The sequence below is a fragment of the Aquarana catesbeiana genome, linkage group LG05 (assembly GCF_042186555.1).
Source record: "Aquarana catesbeiana isolate 2022-GZ linkage group LG05, ASM4218655v1, whole genome shotgun sequence".
In the NCBI taxonomy this organism is placed as follows: domain Eukaryota; kingdom Metazoa; phylum Chordata; class Amphibia; order Anura; family Ranidae; genus Aquarana; species Aquarana catesbeiana.
In genome coordinates this window covers 542,156,008-542,178,189 of record NC_133328.1, presented here as the reverse complement: position 1 = coordinate 542,178,189, position 22,182 = coordinate 542,156,008, and the positions used below count along the sequence as shown (strand labels likewise).

The window sequence follows — 22,182 nt, the reverse complement described above, 5'->3', positions numbered from 1 at the left end:
ACACTCCACACTCCTCTCTTGCACATCCTACCCACCACCATACACTCCGCACTTCTCTCCTGCACATACTACCCACCATCAAACACTCCACACTCCTCTCTTGCACATACTCCCCACCACCATACACCCTGCACTCCTCTCCTGCACATATTACGCACCGATTTTAGCATATTTTATGAGTACAAGAAGGCGCACCACATTACTACTCTACTTAAGCTACCCAAACGCACCCTCTCTCCCCCCTGTTTTTTACCCCCTTCTCTCTCACCCCCCCTATCTCTCACCTGCCCTTACCCCCCCTTCTATTTAATTTAATTTAATTTGTTTTAATAATTAATACATCCTAACAAAATGGTTTGTGTTTTAATTTTATTTATTCCCAAAAAAGACCCATCAAAATCATTAGCACCAGGCCCACGATGTAACAAAGAAACCCACCCAAGCTCAACTGCTATATAATGCAGGTGTATAGGTGGAGTGTCAGTGCTCTGGCAAAGAAAGTTCTAGGTAAATCAATGACAAGTACAAGCCGGCAGCTCGACAGCTGCTTCATCAAAGAACTTTTTTTTGAGCATTACAGCAGTGACAGAATACAAATTCAGTCACTGCTGTAATGCTCAAATAAATATTGTACTTGCCATAGATTTACCAGGCCCATGATGTTCTTAATTCAGCCCTGAGCACACTGGTATTCAAAACCATTGAAGATTTTGCTGAAAATGTGTGTAAATTTAGCTGCCTGCATTATTAACAAGTAGCTGTTTTGCAGCAGTGCTACAGCATACAGGTTTGCTTTCAGGGTATAAGGAGAATTGGAGGGGATAAACACTGTAAACAAAAAACAGGTTTTTTTGTAAAGTAAACATTTTTATTTGTACTTTTGCTTTAGCAGGGAATGGAGTGAATCCTGGTTTTTAACTTTAAGGTATTCATCCTTTGAGAAAATGTCATTCTCTGTCTCAACCAGATGTACTAGTCTTAGTGAAATGGCCAAAATTGGGAGATCTAATATCATAAAATACCTTTAGAAATTGCGTATGATAATACAAATACAAAATATCGCATGTACAGTAGAATAAGGAATACAGCTCAATTCATCACATTGCATTTTACCATTCCTAGTAAAACCCCTGAACAGTGGCGTCGGCAGGGGGGCAGGCGGTGGCTGGAGCCCCAAGTGGGTCCCTAAAAAGCCCCAGGTCTCGGGCATGTTTTGTTATTAGCCCCGAGCACCGCCGCGGAGCAGGGACCGATCTGACTCGAAGCGTGGCCGAGTGATATAGCAGTCAGTATGGGTCAGGTAGGTCACTGTGTGTCAGGTAGGTCAGTGTGGGTCAGTGTGGGTCAGGTAGGTCAGTGTGTGTCAGGAAGGTCAGAGTGGGTCAGGTAGGTCAGTGTAATGGTCAGTGTATGTCAGGTAGGTCAGTGTATGTCAGGTAGGTGAGTGTAATGGTCAGTTTATGTCAGGTAGGTGAGTGTATGTCAGGTAGGTGAGTGTAATGGTCAGTGTATGTCAGGTAGGTGAGTGTATGTCAGGTAGGTGATTGTAATGGTCAGTGTTGGTCAGGTAGGTCAGTGTATGTCAGGTAGGTGAGTGTAATGGTCAGTGTGGGTCAGGTAGGTCAGTGTATGTCAGGTAGGTGAGTGTATTGGTCAGTGTGGGTCAGGTAGGTCAGTGCGAGGCAGGTAGGTCAGTGCTCGTGTGTGTCAGTAACACACACCACCTAGCAACGCCCCTGAAGAAGCCAGGGTTGGTGAAGTCTAAGACCACCATATCCCCTTCCAGTGTTCCTGTATTGGTCTTTAACCATAAGCTGACTCATGGGCGAATATGAAGACACAGTAGGATATAGTGTATAGACAAGAACTCCTGATGATGGTAACTAGTTAAAATTCACATAACAAGAGTGTGACGGGAGTCACTTTTGGGCACAGGGTGACTGAGAAAATATATTTTGGATTACTTAAAATGGGACAGTAATATTTATCCACAATATCTCCCGGGATATATGTAAAGACTATTCTTGGTTTGTTTGATTCTGAACTCAACATGTTAGTTGAGAGAGCTGATCACATTGGCCTCTAGAACTAGGTAGGAGCCGGACAGTCTACTCCTACTATAGTTTGTTGCCTACTAGGCTGAGGAGGGGGGGAGGTCACTGTTTGTATTGTTAATTGTAATTAGCTCCTGCTATTGTGAGAAGGTGTCCTGTGTTTATACTAATGTGTGAAGCTCGGTAACAACAAGTGTGACCTGTAGTGAAATCCTGATTAATCATACAATGCCCAGGAGGGCACGGAGTCACATCAGCTGCTTTAAGGGGATAGTTAATTAGTTCATGTTAATTCTGTTTCTGGTTACAGTTGTATTGTTAGAGTAATATAAGCAGGAGGGGGACCTCCTCTTCTACTGTATATAAGACTGTATTCTGGTTCTAAATAAAAAGAGAGTCTGATTCCTGTTTGACCCTCCCTACAGAGCCTCATCTCGTATTTGGGGGGAAGAATTATTTGTATGGGTTTCTTGTTCAGCTGATTGGAGTGTTCGGTAGCTGCCTTTGTGTTCGGAAATGGAATGTCCTAAATGGCTTTAACCCCTTTCATACTCGGGGTGTCGTTACAAAGAGCATCCTGGGTCTTTGAGCTCCCATTGCTGCTGCTCACTTAGCACTGTTAAAGTGACCACTGAGTTGCAATTAAGAAAAGATCTGTCCAGGGCTCAACGAAGACAGCATTTTTTTTTACATAAAAGTGACATTTGCTTGTCCATGAGTAAACTATCAAGAGTAGCTAGCTGCTACAACTAATGCTGCCAACCTGTGAGAATGTTTGCTTGTTGAATGTATTCTAAAACATTTATTTTCTGTTTCCCATGGCAGATAAAACACAAGAACATAGTTTGCCAGAGATTTACTGAGCTTATAATATTTCCTCCTTCCAGGTCCCCCCCCCATGGCTTTACCATTAAGATCAACAGCACAACCATTGGTCCCTCCACACATGCCAGGGTGCTGGGTGTAATCCTTGACTCTGACCTCTGCTTCAGCCCCCACATCCAATCACTGGCTAAATCCTGCCACCTTAACCTCTGCAACATCTCCAGAATTCGACCCTTCCTGACTAATGACACCACAAAGCAACTTATTCACTCCTTGATTATTTCCCGCCTTGACTACTGCAACTCTCTCCTTAATGGCCTACCATTACGCAGGCTGTCCCCCCTTCAGTCTATTATGAATGCTGCTGCTAGACTAATACACCTCACTAATCAATCTGTGACTGCTGCCCCTCTCTGCCAATCCCTTCACTGGCTCCCCCTACCCCACCGTATAAAATTCAAAATGCTAACCACAACATACAAGGCCATCCACAACATCACCCCCAGCTACATCACCAACCTCTTCTGCAGATATCACCCAAATCGTCCCCTCCGCTCCTCCCAGGACCCCCTGCTCTCAAGCTCCCTTGTTACCTCCTCTCATGCTCGTCTTCAGGACATCACCAGAGCCTCTCCCATCCCCTGGAATTCTCTGCCCCGGTATATCCGATCAGCCCCTAACCTCTCCACCTTTAGGAGATCCCTGAAAACTCACTTATTTAGGAAAGCTTATCCCACACCCACCCAACAACCCCATCAAATCATTCCCCCCATCTATTACCTTTTGTACCACCACCCCCTCCCTTTAGAATGTAAGCTCTACGAGCAGGGCCCTCCTGTCCCTTCTGTATTGTACTGTAATTGTGCTGTCCCTCCTCTACATTGTAAAGCACTGCATAAACTGTTGGCGCTATATAAAGCGTAAATAATAATAATAATACATTTTTCCTAGCATGTCTCTGAGTACCCCTTGGCCAGAAATAGAGCTAATATAATAAACCAAAAAGGCCACTTGCTACAGGCGTATGAGGACAGTGGATCCAACAACAGACTTTTAAAGTATAACAACACATTCAGTTTAACATAGACATGAAAGACAAAACGTGTGTGTGTGTATGTGTGTGTATATATATATATACACAGTGGGGATGGAAAGTATTCAAACCCCCTTAAATTTTTCACTCTTTGTTATATTGCAGCCATTTGCTAAAATCATTTAAGTTCATTTTTTTTCTCATTAATGTACACACAGCACCCCATATTGACAGAAAAACACAGAATTGTTGACATTTTTGCAGATTTATTAAAAAAAAAAAAAAAAAAAACTGAAATATCGCATGGTTCTAAGGATTCAGACCCTTTGCTGTGACACTCATATATTTGACTCAGGTGCTGCCCATTTCTTCTGATCATCCTTGAGATGATTCTACACCTTCATTTGAGTCCAGCTGTGTTTGATTAGGAAAGTCACACACCTGTCTATATAAGACCTTACAGCTCACAGTGCATGTCAGAGCAAATGAGAATCATGAAGTCAAAGGAACTGCCTGAAGAGCTCAGAGACAGAATTGTGGCAAGGCACAGATCTGGCCAAGGTTACAAAAAAATTTCTGCTGCACTTAAGGTTCCTAAGAGCACAGTGGCCTCCAGAATCCTTAAATGGAAGACGTTTGGGATGACCAGAACCCTTCCTAGAGCTGGCCTTCCGGCCAAACTGAGCTATCGGGGGAGAAGAGCCTTGGTGATAGAGGTAAGGAAGAACCGAAGATCACTGTGGCTGAGCTCCAGAAATGCAGCGGGGAGATGGGAGAAAGTTGTAGAAAGTCAACCATGACTGCAGCCCTCCACCAGTCGGGGCCTTATGTCAGAGGGGCATGACGGAAGCCTCTCCTCAGTGCAAGACACATGAAAGCCCGCATGGAGTTTGCTAAAAAAACACCTGAAGGATTCCAAGATGGTGAGAAATAAGATTCTCTGGTCTGATGAGACCAAGATAGAACTTTTTGGCCATAATTCTAAGCGGTATGTTTGGAGAAAACCAGGTACTGCTCATCACCTGTCCAATACAGTCCCAACAGTGAAGCATGGTGCTGGCAGCATCATGCTGTGGGGGTGTTTTTCAGCTGCAGGGACAGGATGACTGGTTGCAATCGAGGGAAAGATGAATGCGGCCAAGTATAGGGATATCCTAGATGAAAACCTTCTCCAAAGTGCTCAGGACCTCAGACTGGGCCGAAAGTTTACCTTCCAACAAGACAATGACCCTAAGCACACAGCTAAAATAGCAAAGGAGTGGCTTCACAACAATTCCGTGACTGTTCTTGAATGGCCCAGCAAGAGCCCTGACTTAAACCCAATTGAGCATCTCTGGAGAGACCTAAAAATGGCTGTCCACCAACGTTTACCATCCAACCTGACAGAACTGGAGAGGATCTGCAAGGAGGAATGGCAGAGGATCCCCAAATCCAGGTGTGAAAAACTTGTTGCATCTTTCCCAAAAAGACTCATGGCTGTATTAGATCAAAGGGGTGCTTCTACTAAATACTGAGCAAAGGGTCTGAATACTTAGGACCATGTGATATTTCAGTTTTTCTTTTTTAATAAATCTGCAAAAATGTCAACAATTCTGTGTTTTTCTGTCAATATGGGGTGCTGTGTGTACATTAATGAGGAAAAAAAATGAACTTAAATGATCTTAGCAAATGGCTGCAATATAACAAAGAGTGAAAAATTTAAGGGGGTTTGAATACTTTCTGTCCCCACTGTATATATATATATATATATATATATATATATATATATATATATATCTATATCATTATAAATACCATTTTCTGTTCTTTTTTTATCAGTGATCCCATACCTCCTGTGAATGGCTGCATAAGGAGCTCAGAGAGCTGGAGGAGAAGAAACAGCAGTGCACTGATCTTCCCTGTGAATGGCTGCGCAGGGAAGGTCAGGACACGTTTGATGTTTAGAGGAGAGCAGACTGAGTTCCCAACACAGCAGAGAACTGACCACTCTATGCTCTCATGCTTAGTGTGGTTTTTGATAGGAAAGCAGAGGGACTGGTAGGAACACCAGGGATTTCACACAAAGGAAGCAATACAAAGAGAACTGGATACGTTTTCATACAAGTACATGGTACAGCAGGCACATATCCAGAATATGAAATGTTGGACATACATATTCTGTACATCATAGAGCTACTGTTATGAAGGTTCTACTTGACTAAACTAATAAACACATTAGAGATCAGATTAACCACATCTCAGACCAATGAACAAGTCAAAAATTCTAAAAAATATAACCTTACAGAAAAACTACCAGACAAGCCAACACTCTACAAGCTTATGGTATTACAGGAATGTAAATAACCGTCTCCTTTTACATTAAAGTGGTAGTAAAGGCTTTTTTGTAATGTATACCTACAGGTAAGTCTATAATAAGGCTTACCTGTAGGTATAGAAAATATCCCCTAAACGTGCACCATTTAGGAGATATTTACTTTAGCAGGGCCGGTGATGTCACCAGCACATGCGCACTGTGCTCTCAATGGACTTGGTACCATGCATAGAAAGAGCCGTGCCACAGCCGTGACTTCCACGCACAATCAAATGGCGGCTGCCTGTGAACCTGGAAACAAGACCGGGTGAAGATGGAAGCCCTCTCAGCAGTGACAGCACTCCAGTGAAGGGCTTCGTTTTCAGGTAAATCTTTCAGAATGTACTAATATGCGAGTATGCGATGTATGCTAGCACATTGTGACATTCATTTACGGAGAGAATTTTATTTTATTTTGCTGTTTACTACTGCTTTAATGCCCAGGGTGTGGAAAAGTTGCACTTATTTAGACTCATGTATATTTCTTGGTGCTTTAGGAAGCTAAGAGGTCATTTATTATATAATATACATCATCTTTTTGCATATGTAAAAATATACAAATAAATAAATATTTAACCTTTATCCAGCCTAATAAACTCATCATTCTAAATCACTCCCCTACATAAAATTCTTACATTTTTTGAAATATAAAGAACACATTTTGTTTTACAAAAAGGCAAGGGCCTACTTACATATCATGTGGTCTATATACTAAAAGGTTACAGCGCTACCCCTCTTAACATATCTACATATATATACTGACTTGGGATAATATTGCCCATAGGCTAATATTCCTCTATATATTTTCCTTGTATTTCTGTAGCCTCCCTGGCGGTTTTCCCGAGTGTGGCTCGGGGTTAAAATTCAGTCCTATTAGCGGTAACCCTGAGCCACACTTGGGATTACATTGCAGGATCCTGGTGCGGCGTTACCTTGTCCCCAGGATCCTGCGATGTCCCCCGCAGTGTCCGTGGGCTCTGTCTCCTCCGGAGCCTCTCTGTGCCAGGCTCCATTCCCTGCGAGCATTGCGACGCATGGGGGGCGGAGCCTGGTGGCAAATTCAAAAAATTGTAAAAATCATAACACATACAGTACTGTAATCTTACAGATTACAGTACTGTATGAAATTATTTCACATCCCCTTTGTCCCCAGTGCTTTGGCCCATGCCCTGCATGCAGTTTTATATTATATATACTGTTCTTTCTGCCTGAAAACTAAAGATTGTCCATAGCAACCAAAAAGTGTCCCTTTACGTCAAAAGTGGCTTTAGACCAGCTAGAAAACAGCGATAGTAAATTAGAACACTTGCAGAATTGAGCGATAGTGAATCGTGGGGAAATTTATTTTATTATTATTATATTATTATTTTTTTTAATTATTTATATTTATTTATTATATTATAATTTATGTTTTTGTGTTTCAAACTTTAGCATACCTGGGATATCTACTAGACTCTTGTTTGGACAGATTAAGTGTAAATTAATTGAAAAAGTATTCAATCCCCTTGAAATGTTCCACATTTTGTCAACTTACAACCAAAATGGTAAAAGTATTTTATTGGGATTTTATGTGACCAAGTGGCACATAATTGTAAAGCGGAAGGAAAATGATAAATGGTTTTCAAATTTTTTACAAATAAATATGTGAAAAGTGTGGCGTGTATTTGTATTCAGCCCCCACTGAGTCAATACTTTGTAGAACCACCTTTCACTGCAATTACAGCTACAAGTCTTTTGGGGAATGTCTCTACCAGCTTTGCACATCTAGAGAGTGACATTTTTGCCCATTCTTCTTTGCAAAATAGCTCAAGCTCTGTCAGATTGGATGGAGAATGTCTGTGAACAGCAATTTCACAGATTCTCAATTGGATTTAGGTCTGGACTTTAACTGGGTCATTCGAACACATGAATATGCTTTAAGCTAAACCATTCGATTGTAGCTCTGGCTGTATGTCAATGTAAGCGACCATGAAATCACAAAAAATAGTGCAGGAAATATTTTTCAATTCACGATACTTGAAATCACACCTATTAAGCAGTGCTATAGAACCAAATTAGATGCGACTCCAGGTGCGATTTGTTAATTGCATGTCATACCTGAAATCGCACCAGTGTGAACGGGGGCTAAGATCATTTGAAAGTATATCTGAACTCAAGAACCAAAATATAATATATTGCTGTTTAACAGTCCTTAGATGTTGTGGCTGAACAGGTTTTCTTTTTTTTTTCAGTATATTTTCTGAAAATCCAGCACTATACTTGTTGTTCCTGATAGAAATCAAGTATCCTTGTAACTTTCTGTGTGTTAATGATGAGTGAACTGACCAAAAATTGGTTCGCTGGACATTCGCTGAACATTTGCAAAGCTCAAGCATAGCAGCAAACCCCAATGAAGTCTATTGGAGCTGAATCTTACTATTTTTTTCTGACTTTTTTCAAGAACAGTTTGAAAGTGTTTGGGGAAAAAGAGCATGGGCAACTGGGCACTGCTATATAGACATATAGGTTGAATCTATCATTGAAGGCTTAAGGTGTCTGTCGAATGTTCTAAGAAGATTCGACAGAGCAGCTAAACTGTACGACGCCGCAATCGTACATTTCCAGTCGAATGTTCCGCCTACAAGCTATAGTAGAATTCTAAAGTTGTATTATATTAGTAATAATTATATTTATTAATTATTATTACTAGTCAACCAACATTAGAATTCTTCTATAGCCTATGGGCGGAGCATTTGACCATACATGTCCGCTCGCGGCGACTGCTTCGTCGAATCTTCATGTCGAACCTTTTCTCTCTATGTCGAATAATCTTGGACTAATAGAGTTAGGTTAGGCACATTCGACCTTTTTTGCTTTTGTCTCTATAATGTTGAATCTTTTCTCTCTATGTCGAATCTTTTCTCTCTATGTCAAATCTTTTCTCTCTTTGTAGAATAATCTTGGACTAATAGAGCTAAGGTTAAGCACATTCGACCACAGGTTCGATGGACACAGATCGCTATTATCAGCGTCATGTCGAATCTCCTATCTATATCGAACTGTTGTCGCAACGAAAATGAAAATAAAGCATTTGTTTATGTTGGATCTTTCGGTTTTCAGATTCTGCACGTTCGTTATCGTTTGTTAAAATGATAACGAAAATACCCGAAATTCGGACGAAAATGCATTTGGACGAAAACGAATGCACATGTCTACTGCTATATGGGGACACGTAACAATGCAAAAAGGAGATTTTAAAAATACAGTTCAATGGGCAATATCTCCTTTAAAGGTAACAATAAAAATATACATTTCCTTAAAAAACATGCTTGGGGATGCACCTACAATCTACTAAAGCAAAAGTGGCATTTACAAAGAAAATAGAATATCATTTAGATTGCAACTAAATGACATTTCTGAGATGCTTCTTTCTGTTTGTAAACAAGGTCACTGGAGGTACACTTCAACATCTCAAATCCTTATCCTAGATGAAGGTCTGGTATGGATGGTAAAGGGTGACTTCACAAAAGACAAAAAACCCAAGATGGGGTTCCCAATAGGTGTCAGTAACAGACCATTATTATTGATGAGGGTTTAGTATGGATCGTAAGGAGGACCCCCCCCCCCAAAAAATAAATAAATAAAAAGGCATAGAGTCACCACCAAAATCTATACCAGACCCTTATGTGAGAATGCAGCCTGGCTGGCCAGGAGAAGGTGGTGCAGTGTGAGCTTTCCCCCTCCCCCCTCCTCCTAGACTATACCAGGCCACATGCCTTCAACATGAGGGGGGTACCTTGCAAGAGTTGCCCCCCTGGCAAAGCACCTTTTCCCCCATGTTGATAGGAAAAAGGGTCTTTTCCCCTGTTGCAGAAAATGTGGAGGATTGCAGGGACATGGGGATTTATCTAAATCTAGAAGCCTCCTTTAAATAATGTGGCCACAGATATCCACCTAAGTATGAATGAGTAAGGGGTTTTACATTAACAAAAAAATGAAATACGGTAGTAAATAAACACTTACAAGGCAAAGTCCCTAATAAAAAAATTCCCTTGATGTAAATCCATCACTAATCATGTCTTCCAGTGATGTAGATCTACATAAATCACAATAAATGATGCCCACCAACACACCCAAGCAAAGCACATTGAGCGGCAAGCTGATGCTCTCCTTTTGCACTCTCACCTTGCTGTAAATTACTTTTTTCTAGCTGGTAGCTGAATGAAAATGAAGGAACAGAGGATCCTGGGTAACTCCACTGACTTAATACGATCATGACCATATTTGGTCAATGACATTGGATAGCTCTATTATATACATTTGACTGCCTGATAGGGAAATGTCATTTACAGTGAGAGTTCATTGAGAATGGATTGTCTCAGTGGGCAATGTGTTTTGTTTAGGTGGGTTGGTGGGCATTGTTCATCGTGATTGACCTGCATCTACATTGCTGGATAACATGACTGACAATAGATTTACTTTATCAACTGTGTCTTTCTTTACATTGTAAATTTATTTTGTGAATGTGTAACCAGGGTATTCCTTACTCATTTACCTTGGGGGGAAGATATCTGAGTGCCCCTTTATTTTGAAGGGGGCTTTCAGATTACAATAAGTCCACACACTTGCCATGGCAGACTTCTAAATCTATCGGGCCAGGGTTGAGGCCTTTGACCTCATGAACATGGGGAAAAGGTGCTTTGCTGGGGTGGACTCCACGCCATTTTTTGGTAGTTTTTTTTTGCACCATAACAACTAATTATTGTGCAGTAGAAGTCCTAGCAACCAATGATGTCATTGGTTGCTAGGATGCAGGCAGCTGACCTGCACAGTGTTCTTGGTTGCTAAGAAGCAGACAGCCAGCATCCTAGCAACCTAGGAGTGGGAAGTCATTCATTTAGTGACAGTAGTGATAGCCTTACCAAATAAATGACTTCCGGCTGAAGCAGCCAGAGGTACAATGTGTGAGTGAATTGCCCGCTTAGATTGTCCATGCAAAGTTCAAAGAACATGTAAAGCTCAGATTAAATTCTGCATGGCCACAAACTCAAAAATCAACTTTCCCTCCTCCCTATGTATTGGGATGGGAAGAGGGGAAGTTGTGTCAATATGCTTCAAAGATTGAATAAATAATTCATGCAATAAGGATAGGTCATGAGTCATCCAAAACATGCTACAATACTAATTGCTTGTAATATTATATACCTAATAAAGTGAACACCGTTATCAATTTTCACAGATAACACTCTAGGTTTGTCTATCTTATCTACTGGACTGTTAAACTTGTACTTTATTGGATATAATCACATCCAGAAATCATGGGTTAAAGCAAAAAAAAAAAACAAGCCAAGGCACATTATGAAATTCAAGGTTACATTAGCTAAAAACTATGCATGGGAAAAATGTTTCCCACTTCACAAAATTTGCACAGAAATTTAGTTTCCTGCTGTGAAAATGTCTGCCATATTAAGAAATCAATGTTTAAGAAGCTGTCAAGTCCACCAAGTGTACAAACAAATGTTAATGGTAACTATTGATGCTACAAGGCAGAACTACTTTGCATATGCAACAGATCATCCCCAGTGTTGGCGCCAGCTAGTTTTCACAAGAACATTTCAAAATCGTTTGTATCAAGAAATACTGCACAATGGTGACTTCCTTCTGAGAATTGATGTGTCTTGGTTGTCACTGACATCAGCACTTTCTAAGACACTAACCTGAAACAGCCATGTAGCATGTGGTGTAAGGTCTGAATAAAATCAAAACTCCTGATCTCCTTACTTGTTTCAGGTCAGTGCTGCAAAAAAAAATTCAAGTCATTCCTTCAACATTGAAAGTTGAGCATCTAACATTTGCAGATGAAGTCAACAGTGATAGACTCTATATACTCTTTTGAAGTAGGTAGGCCGAGAGTGGATACTTGACAGTGGCACTGCTTACCACACCCCAGGGATGACTGGGAACTACCCTTCAAATTCTCCCCCAGGCAATCTCTCCTGTTTGGGGCAATTACATGGATTTCTGCTCAGTACACATGTGCTGTCTGGATGGCTGCTGCCTCTGTACTGACTTATGACAGTTAACGTTTTCTGCTTGCACATCTTTCCCATGACAGAAACCCCAGTTAATCAGGTTCCTGTTGGCAAAGCAGAGCAGATGTACATGCTAAATGTCCTACACAAATATTAAGAAACATATTTAGGCTTTTGGAGATAGGTAGGTCCAAGGATATAGGCAGCTATAATGTTATTAAAATCTTGACCCCTTTCTATAAACATCAAGCTTGATCCTTCTCACTACACCTCGCAAGCCTTCATATTGATCACATTAAAGAACAAATAGGAAAGCACAGCAGGGAATGAGGTAATGTAATGTATATATTTTAGGAAAAGCCTAGTTTAGGTTTGTTTTAAGTAAAGCCTCCTATAGCTAAAAGTATTTCTACAATGACTTATATAACAACCAGTTTTCCAGAGTTAATGTTTTTTTATGGTTGTTTACCTTGGTTTTCTATATGACTTTGCTTCTTCACTTCCTGCCCTAACCTTCATCCTGTCCTAATTTGTGAGATTGTCTATTAATCTTACTAATATGCTTTGGTTCTTTCCCTGGTCAGCTACCATCTGTACAGGTGTGTCCAAGGGCAGCAATCTGGGAGTTGTTATACAGTAAAGGTGATCAGGGTGCACAGGTGAGTACCAGGTGGCTCCTTAGATTCTGTACCTCTGTTCACACCTTTACCTATTATGCAGAATGCACAGAGGGTTCAGCAATCCTAGTCATACTTGAGAAGAGGGCTGCATCTCCCCATGTTAACTGCATCCAACTGATCTCTTTAACAGATCACCTTGTAGAGGAAACAATGGTTACACAATTGCATTTTTTTAAATAAGAATATTGTAATATAACACACTAAAACAATTGTGGATGTACAATAAAAAATACCCTAATGATGTCCATTGTGATGAAACGCGTCAGCAGGAGCCCTGCGCTGACTTCATCACACCCACTTAGCTGAATGGTGCTGGTTGTACATGTTTGTCTCTTTTTACTGGAATGTGAGTACCTTTCTATTACAATAAATAGTGGTCTTTTAATACTACACTATGAAGACCCATTGTTCTTTTCTTCATACTGGTTGTAATCTGATCTGATTGGGCTGAAATTAAAAATCGGAGAGATTAATCTGAGCTGTTACTGGGAGTATCTTGATATATTTAAAGTTCTATGAAACCTAGACCTCTTTAAATCCTTCTAATAAAAAAGTTTGTAAATAATCCAAAAAAATGTGAAACCTTCTAATAAAAAAGTTTGGAAACTAAACCTAGATCTAGAGGTCTAAATATCTGGTAAGCAGTGGATATAGTTAGTTACACGGAAGAGAAACCCTGCATTTTTGTGTATATTCACAGATTTGTATGGACTATTTTTTGTTCTATTATTGAATGTTATTCACTTTTGATTATTCACAATTTTGTTGTTTCACTTGAGGAGTGTTCATTTGTAACCATCTATGACTTTTCACATGGATTGTTGTTTTGTACCATACACTATTATTGCACTAATATGAGATATGTGCCTTAAAAGGGGCAGCACAACATTTTTTTTATTTTAATGAAGTGGAAAGCCAACTGCATTCATGAATAATACACATTTATTCGTAAGAGCTTTAAAGAATTCATTTATCAATTTGTTTAATAGGGTAAGCTGTTAAGCACTGACAAAAATAATTGCTAAAAACTGAAAAGGCAGTTGGAATTGAACTCTACTGTTTTTCAACACTCCAATATGGGAAAGATTTTCAAATACATTTTACTTTTATGATCTATGAAAATGATACTTTGTATCTTTTATAAATACTATGAAGTACACTTTGCAATGGGTAGGGAAACACATTCCGAATGAAAACTTGTCACGATCAGCATCATCAATATTACCTACAATTTTAACCACTTGCCGAACAACCACCGTCATTATATTGCGGCAAGGTGGCACGATCCTGCAAATCGCCGTAGTAGTATGTCAGCACGGGAATTCACTTTTGTGGGCCAGCAGTGGAGCCATGAAGCGGGTCCCTCGGACTTGATGTCCGCCGGCCACCTGCGATCGTTCCCCGCAGTGACAGAACGGGGATCTGCCTGTGTAAACAAGGCAGATCTCCATTCTGACAGGGGAGATTACACAGATCCTGTCTTTCTGCTAAGCAGGAAGATGGACCTGTGTGTTTCCCCTGTCACACAATCTCCCACATAGTTAGAAAAAACCTGCAGGGAACACATTTAACCCCTTTATCGCCCCTGATGTTAACCCCTTCACTGCCAGTGTCATTAGTACAATACCAGTGCATATTTTTAGCACTGATTACTGTAATAATGTCGCTGGTCCCAAAAAATCATAAATATCAGTTAGGTGTCAGATCTCTCCGCTGCAATGTCGCAGTCCTGCTGAAAATCACTGATCGCCGCCATTACTAGTAAAAAATAAATAAATAATAAAAAATCTATCCCCTATTTTGTAGACCTGATAACTTTTGTGCAAACCAGTTAATATACGCTTATTGGTATTTTTTTACCAAAAATATGTAGCAGAATACATATTGGCCTAAACTGATGAATACATTTTTATTTTTTACATTTTTTTGATAATGTTTTATAGCAGAAAGTTAAAAAAATTGTTTTTATTTTCAAAATTGTCGCTCTTTTTTGTTTATGAGCGCAAAAATAAAAACCGCAAAGGTGATCACATACCATCAAAAGAAAGCTCTACTTGTGGGAAAAAAAGGACATCGATTTTGTTTGGGCACAGCGTCGCAAGACAGCGCAATTGTCAGTTAAAGTGACGTAATATCGCAAAAATGGCCTGGTCGGGAATTGGGTAAATCCTTCTGGGGCAGAACTGATTAAGCACAATTAGAAATTGCCATTAATTTTCAAAATAAACATTCTGGCAGAAACTGACTAAAATTATTCTCTTATATTAGATCTTAAATTAGATCTCTTTATAAATAAACAGCTAGGTCTGTTTATAAATTGAACCTTTAGCAAGATATCATTTTTTGCTAATTTCAGTAATTTCACATCCTTAGTAAAAACATGAACAACAGCAAACTGACACAATGTTCACAGCCTACTGCATGCTCTAACATTTACGAGGCAGAAAGTTTATGTATGACAGTAATGTTTAATGATGGGATCGTAAAATAGTTTGTGATCAACAGTTAAAATTTCAACTCATTTTCAATATAATAATACATTTGAAATATGTTTACATATTCCTCTACAGAATATGCTGACAAACAGTTTGATTTGCAAACTTTTATTTATATGCTCCACACTCTTACATTGCTAATCCTACCTCCATTAGCAGGGCAATAAACAAACCTAAATTGAAGATAAAGCAATAAAGTGATCATATTGCAGCATGTTTATTTAGTCTTGCTTCTTAATGACAGAGACCTTTGCACCTGGTATTGCCTGGAACCATTCAACTTTACCTCTTAATATTCTTCTATCATAGTAAAATAGCATGAGTCTAAATACATCCAATCGAAATCCAATCATTATCAATGCCTGGCATAGAACTATAGGTAGAAATTGAATTGGTATTAGAATACTAACTTTAGACTTAATTGTATTTGATCAAAATTACAAAGGTATTTTAATGATACCTGCTAGCATTCGTTTAAGAAGGGACAGCATTGTATCACACTATATAAAAAAAGAAACTTTAATAGGAAAAAAAAGTTCATAAATTATTGATCATACACATCAGTGGATTATGGATATAAACCAAAACAGCTTTTTGTCTGGTTGCAACTTGCTTAGTAGTAAACGTTTAATAGAGATGACAGGAGTGATTTTCTCAAATAAAATTGCAGCAAACTTTTGCTGAAGCAATTTGGCTCCATGAGCCAAATGAGAGTTTCTAAAAAAAAAAAAAAAATCAACTTTTTTTTTTTTTTTACTTTGCTATGATGGTGCAGGGTAATTTTTTTTTTTTCAAGGGGTGTATTTATAGTGGTTTGATTTTTGTTGTGTTAAGGCCCGTACACACGGTCAGAAAATCTGAAGATAAACTTTGTCTGATGAAAGATCTACCGATTTTCTGATCGTTAGTATGCTGCTTTTGACAGCCAATTACGAATTTATGGCAGTCAAAAACTGAATGTGCAGGCTTGAAAATGTTTCTCTGATGTGACCACAACATCCGATTTTCTTTTCATTAGTACGATTTTCTGACAAAAAAAAAATCTGAAGAACAAGACTAGGCATGCTCAGAAATGAAAGAACACACACAAAACAATTCAACACATTACATCACTTCTGACGTTGAATTCTGTCCTCAGAAAAATTTCTGATGGTGAGTACCCTCTTCACTTTCGATTTGAGACTAGCATCAAACAAAAAACTGATGAAAATTTGTCCAATAATCTGACCGTGTGTACAAGGCTTTAGATGAGTTTTATGTTTTTCCCTTTTTATGTATTTGATTTTTATTTCTGCACTGTTGCTGTTAAATTTTTGTCATTTGGCGTTTTTTTGTGTGTGTGTCTGTGTGTGTGTGTGTGTGGGGGGGGGGTCCTGTATTCTCTAGCACAAGAAAAAGTCTAGGATAGCTGAAAGGTGATTCCTTATCCCTTGTGTCCTATTTTAAACCCATTGTACCCTTACAATCCACCACAAACCTCTCAATTTTGCTCATCCCTATTGGATGCAAACTAAAAGAGTGGAGCTTTTACAAAGTAAAGTCATCATGTATTGTACATGTGTAACTTGATCATCTTAGGATCCTGAAAAATTTATACCATTATTGAAATGTTGCACTGAGGTAATTACCTTGTGAACACAACTTTTTTATAGAAATTACAGTAGAAACATTTTGCGTTAGTAATATAGAAACTTGCAGACATCCATCTCCAGCTGTAATCATTAGAAGCATCTCAAAAGAATAATGTGCAGATGCATATTCCCTATTGTTACTGCACCTTCTGCATATTCCTCTGTGAATTTTATATGCAACAAGAATGCTGGCTTGGAATCCACTTGACCATCCCTAAGGCCATCAGAAATGCTGAACTGTCAGCTCCCAGAGTAGTCAGTGTTATCATAACTTTCTGCTTAAAGTAGTACTACATCTGAGCACCACAAACCAAAAATGCTATTTATTTCATTTTTACTATTCAAAGCAAATGCCCCCATCCATCCATGTTTCCGTGTTTTATTTTGCATGGTATTCCTGGCCATGTCCATCTTGAGTAAGGGCAGATAATTCATATGGCATTTACTTCCTGTAATCCATCTGCCCTTAGCTCAGGCATGCATGCAGGAGGGTGTGCTTAGCTGAGAAACCCCTCCTCCCCTCCTAAGACTCTTGGGATGTATGGTATCATTTGCATAGACCTGGAAACCAGGAAGTAACCGAAGAAATATAAAAAAAAAATTAAAAACAACTAAATATGATATATTTTATATCTATTTACTAATGCTAGCAGCCTAAGAATTAAAAATAGTCAATATTGATTGAGAGAGTGAAATCCACTTTAATGTATTAACAGGCTCACACAACTTAGGTACACAGTCACTGAGCAGAAATGAAACAAAAAGACCTATAGATAATGTGTTAGACCTTGTGGATTTATAGGTCTCAGAGAAACCCAAGCTACCATTCCTAATTACTATTATTGCCACTAATTAGTGTCATTTTCTTCTTTTGGACACATTCAACGAATTAGTCTTATAGAATACATGATGATATAATTAAGGAAAACAGGGTTATACCATCTTTATTATGTGCCTTTCTTTAGCTAGTGAAACAAAAGATACACGTTTCCATGTATGTTAATGATTGTTAGATTATGGCCATTATAAATGATAAACATGTATAATCTTTAACCCATTATAATCTGCATCATAGATAGGCTCTTGAGGTAAGAAAATTGAGTGATGTCTCCCCCTGTCAGCAAGAAATGGTAATGCAGCATTTTAAATTAGAAACCAATGTGTATTTATTATTTGTAACTACTGAATGCAGACAAGGATACATGCTTTTTTACCCTTAATACCCTTACTAGTGTCTATAAGATTTTGTTGATCTACGTTAAATCAAATAATATGATGTAGGATGGAAATAAGGTACTGTATGTTCTACTAAAACTATACAAAACATAACATAGAGGTTGTTTTTTATGTTTTTTTATATTCTTTGTATGCATGTTTTAGTATAATTACACAAGTTTTAGTTTATAGTAAAGCCACTTTTTCTTTTGTGTAGTGATTTGTCCTATAGCTTTAAAATATGTAATGTGTTGTATCTAGCCTTACTATTTTATATTTTACTTTAAAGTTCACATTGACATAATTGTTATGCAATGTTCATATTTTACCTGTTTGCTTATCTGTGTTTTCATGATTATGTATGTATAAAATCTTAACACCTGAATAGACTATAATGGTGTTTGCTCATTATTTCATCTTTATTTATGGATGGTGCATTTTTTATCTTTTAAATCTTTATTTTACTGCAAGCTGCAGGGTGCTTAGTAACAACAGTGCACTGCCTGCTTATTACACTTAAAACAGCTGGCTTAGAAAGGCAAACAAGTGGGCTTCTGCACATGCCAACCCCTCACTTTAGAGGGATGGGTTCCCAGCAGCCATATTGACATATGAAATAAATTGTCATAATATCAAACAAAAAGTCCATATGTGATAAATCCCAACACCAAATTGAAATGCTCTGAGATAAAACTTCTAGTTCATCCACCACAAGTGCTCAGTATGAAGATGGCCACTCACCAGAGATGTTTGACCCCTTTTTACAGGACGGTCAAAAAAAGCTTTGTTTCATATTGGTTCCGCTAATAGCATAAATTCACTCCAATGGCCACTCACGATAGATTTAGGATATAAAAAATGACAGATAAGAGTGGAATTTCGGTGTCTAGTTGGCAATTATTCTGAAATCCATGTGGTGGTCATGGTCAATGATAAGTGCTATAACTGCAACTGTACTAGAAGCAATGTAATATCTGGCCTTCAATCTTCCCCACTGAGTTTTAGAAATTCCCAGATCTTCTTAAACTGGAACTATTAGCGCTGGTATGGGCCATCACAGAAAAATGTGCAGAATACCTTATGGGGACAGAGGTCAAAGTGGACACGGACAACAACCCTCTCTCCTACCTGGAGACAGCCAAGTTGGGGGCACTGGAACAGAGAACAGTTGGTGAGCCAGGCAGCAGGAGATGTACAGGAGACCCTGAGAGTCCGTGCTTTGTGCCCAATTGCTGCAATTTCCATGGATGTATTTTCCAGTTACTGCGGCAATTCTCTTCAAACACAGGATAGCCACTGATGGTGTAATTCCTCAGCCTCTGCTTTTTTTTATTGAAAACTCCTCCATGACTTCCTGTTATACCTCCTATGAGATGTGAAAACTGTTAATGGTGTGAGGAACTTCAGCACTTGACCTCATTACTTGCAGCAAACTGAAACCAAACTGAAACCAGGTTGTGGGTTCCAGGTACGCATGGCTAACAATGAAGAGACCTTTCGTGTATGCAGATGGCAGGAGACAAAAGAGAATCCAGGAAACAAGCTAAAGTCAGGGCGTCTGGCAGGCAAGCTAAAAAGGTAGACAAAGCCAGGGCCAGTACATGGATAGTAAGGCAGAGAATACAAGTAATACAAGGCAAACCAGGAGCACAGAGAAACTAGGAAGTTGCTCACACAACCCGGGTTGCATTGAGCAGGTATATATATATATATATATATATATATATATATATATAATAAGGATGCAGGCTGAGAGGTGGGCCAGGAAGTGATAGAAGGGAAAGGGATATTAATCCACAGTAGAGCAGGCGACACTCATAGGTGAACACAGAAGCCACAGAACCACTGCAGCAGGAAAGTAAAAATTTCACAAACAGAAAACTGCAGGCTACACCATGGCAGATGTCTACTATTGTTTTTTTTAACAGAACCGTTTTTATATAGTGACAACAGTATACTATGCAACCATGGACTATGACTGGGCAATATGCAAGATTAGAGTTTTCTTTGGGAGAGCCTGTGAAAGGGTAATTTACAGTCAGAAGATTGTTGGAGACAGGGGAAAAGTGCTTTCACCCCATAACACACAACTGCCCAAACAAGGACTTTTATATCAGTATCACCAGATTTTGAAAGCTAGCTAAATAAAGACTTTACAAGTGATACTATTATGTTAAAGTTTATAAGATATTTTAGTGATTTGGTTTATATCAGCATTAAAGTGGTTGTAAACCCTTGCAATCCACGTTTTACTACAGGTAAGCCTATAATGAGGCTTACCTGTAGCTACCGTGGATATCTCCTAAACCTGCACTGTTTAGGAGATATCCCCTGTATCAGCATGTGCTGATGTCATCGGCACATGTGCACTGAAGCAATGGCAACGTTTGTTGCTTCAGCCGATGTGCCTTACCGCTATGCATACTAGCTCATTATGCCTTTGTCTTGCAGGATTTTTTATTTTTTTTGTGATCTTACAACCACTTTAATAGGGATGAGCCCAATGTTTGAGTCAAACCTAAGTTCGTCTCAAATATCGGGTGTTCGCCCGTTCACCAAATACCAAACATTATGGGGCGTTTGCGGGAAATTCGGGCACCCGCGGAACGCCCATAATAAATGGAGAGAGCGTCAATGCACTGCGAGATCACAGTGCAATGCTGATTGGCCAAAGCATGCACCTGACCTGCATGCTTTGGCCAATCACAGTGCGCTCTGCTGTGAGAGCCATGATTGGTCAAAGGCAGGGTGTTTTTTGCCAATCGTGGCTCAGGGGGTGAGCCACGATTGGGGTCCCCCCAAAATCCATACCAAGCCCATCAGGTCTGGTATAGATTTTAAGGGGAACCCTGCGCCAACATTTAAAAAATGCAACGTCACATGATGTCAGAAGGGGGCGGGGTCAACCGTTTATCTCACCGGGTGGCCCCGCCCTCTGCTATATAACAGCTGTCATTGCAAAAAGCCTTTAGTTGCGGGACACCTCCCATGGAGGCGGAGTTTTCCCCTTTTTTTCTCAGGCTGTCAGTGCTGTCATCGAAGATGGAGTTACATCGCGGGACACTTTTTTTATAAGGACTTGTCCCAAACTGTCTACTGTAATTTTTACCATTTTGACACTTTTTAACATAGGGGGGTCCCTTTGTTAAAGGTGGCTTCCAGATTCTGATAAGGCCGCCGCCCACAGACCCCCACAACCACAGGGCAAGGGTTGTGGGGAAGAGGCCCTTGTTCACTTCAACATGGAAACACCAAAACACCCTCCCCATGTTGAGGGCGCCCCACAGTACGGTTCAGGAGGGGGGCGCCCCCACTTTTCCTGCAGCCAACCAGGTTGCATGCTCGGATAATGGTCTGGTATGGACTTTTGGCGGACCCAAAAGCCATTTTTTTAAAAATTTTGGCTCAGGTTTCCCCTTGATATCCATACCAGACCTGAAGGGCCTGGTATGGATTTTGGGGAGACCCCCACGCAATTTTTTTTTAAATTTTGGTGTGGGGTTCCCCTTATTATTCATACCAGACCCAAAGGGCCTGGTAATGGACTGGGTGGGAACCCATGCCATTTTTTTCAATGATTTTTATCTATATTGCCAGGATCCTGCAATACATTACAGGCGGGAGCAATTTCAAATTACATTTTATCCTTTAGAAATGTAATTTTGCTGTGGTACTGCTCTAAACATGGGAAAGATGTGCTACTTTACAGGCATACTAAGAACACCCCCTAGGCACCATATTTAAAGGAATATTTCATTTTTATTGTTTCACTTTAATCATTATTAAAGTCACTGCTCCTGAAAAAACTTCCATTTTTAAAACTTTTTTTTGCATTGATACATGTCACCTGGGGCAGGACCCGGGTTCCCAAACACTTTTTATGGCAAT

At 39.5% G+C, this 22,182-nt stretch overlaps 1 protein-coding gene across 5 annotated transcripts in view; it reads right to left on the bottom strand.

Annotated features, from left to right (window-relative positions):
- HNF4G (hepatocyte nuclear factor 4 gamma) overlaps window positions 1-22,182 on the bottom strand; it is a 199,357-nt gene that overhangs the window by 84,768 nt on the left and 92,407 nt on the right. Inside the window, exon 1 of one of the 5 annotated variants that reach the window (XM_073631832.1) lies at window positions 19,423-19,785. The exons of the other annotated variants lie outside the window; for them this stretch is intronic. The gene's annotated coding sequence lies outside the window, so the exon portion shown is untranslated. Of the gene's footprint in view, window positions 1-19,422; window positions 19,786-22,182 lie in introns of those variants that run through there. 5 annotated transcript variants of the gene reach the window in all.